Below are 1,573 nucleotides of genomic sequence, written 5' to 3'. Positions count from 1 at the left end.
GAGGTCCCTAGGACCATCAACGGAGAAGAGCAGAGAGCGGGACCCTACCCAGAGAAGCAATGATGCCTGAGATGGAGGCAGAGACGATGACGTGGAGCAATGGAGCAGCTGGCGACTTTAGATCCAGAGAGGGAGAGCGAATGTGTGCTGAAGACTGGGGAGTGGGGGAGTAGTGTAGGGGGCAGGCTTGCAGGGTATACCCTTTGGTTGGTTGATGATGCATGGAGGGGATTGTAATGATGGCAATGAAACGATATACGATAGAATGAATGTAAAACTAATGTTCTCCCATGTAAACTATCATATAATTCACAATAAAACATTAAAAAAAACAAAAAAACAAAAAACACCACTACAATAAATCAAAAGAGACTTACAAAAATGGAAGAATGTACCATGTTCCTGGATTGTTATTGTTGTTGTTGTTAAGTGCCATCAAGTTGGTTCCGACCTATAGTGACACTGTATATAGGGTTTTTGAGGAGCATCTGGTGAGTTTGAACCACTGACCTTGCAGTTCAAATGGCTTTGCAGTCTGGCACACACCAGCTCCACAGCAGGACTCCTGTTCCTGAATAGGAACACTTAAAATTATGAAAATGTCAATACTACCCAAAGCAATCTGCAGATACAACGCAATCCCAATCCAGATTCCAGTGACGTTCTTTACTTAAAATTATGAAAATGTCAATACTACCCAAAGCAATCTGCAGATACAAAGCAATCCCAATCCAGATTCCAGTGACATTCTTTAAAGAGATGGGAAAAATAATTACAAACTTTTTATGGAAAGGAAAGAGTCCCTGTATAAGCAAAGCACTGCTTAATAAGAAGAATAAGGTTGGAAACCTCTCAATTCCTTATTTCAAAATTTATTATACAGCTACATTGATCAAAACAACTTGGTACTAGTACAATGAAAAATACATTGGTCAATAGAACAGAATTGAGAATCCAGAAATTAACCCATCCACATACAGCCAACTGGTCTTTGACAAAGGACCAAAATACATTGCATGGGGAGGAGGCAGTCTCTTTAACAGATGGTTCTGGGAAAACTGGAAATCTATAAACAAAAGAATAAAACAAGACCTTTCTCTTGCACCATATACAAAAAGCAATTGAACATGGATTAAAGACCTAAATGTGAAATCCAAAATTATAAAGGTCATGGGTGAAAAAATTGGGACAAATTTAAGGACTCTGATACAGGACACACAAAGACTACCAATCATTGTGAAAATGACACAAACAAAAGAAGACAAAATAGATGATTGGAACATACTGAAAAATCAAAACTTATGTGCATCCAAGGATTTCACCAAAAAAAAGTAAAAAGGGAGCTCATAGAATGGGGGAAAATCTTTTGCAACAACATATCAGACAGACTGTTCTCTAAAATCTACAGGTAACTATAACACCTCTACAATAAAAAGACAAGTAACTAATTTAAAAACGGTCACAGGACATGAAGAGACACTTCACCAAGGAAGACATTTGGGCAGCCAGCAAACATATGAAGAAATATTTGTGACCATTAGCCATTGTTGTTGTTGTTAAGTGCCGTCGAGTC

This window comes from Chrysochloris asiatica, unplaced genomic scaffold (assembly GCF_000296735.1).
Source record: "Chrysochloris asiatica unplaced genomic scaffold, ChrAsi1.0 scaffold00053, whole genome shotgun sequence".
Classification (NCBI taxonomy): Eukaryota; Metazoa; Chordata; class Mammalia; order Afrosoricida; family Chrysochloridae; genus Chrysochloris; species Chrysochloris asiatica.
This window is presented reverse-complemented; position numbering follows the sequence as displayed.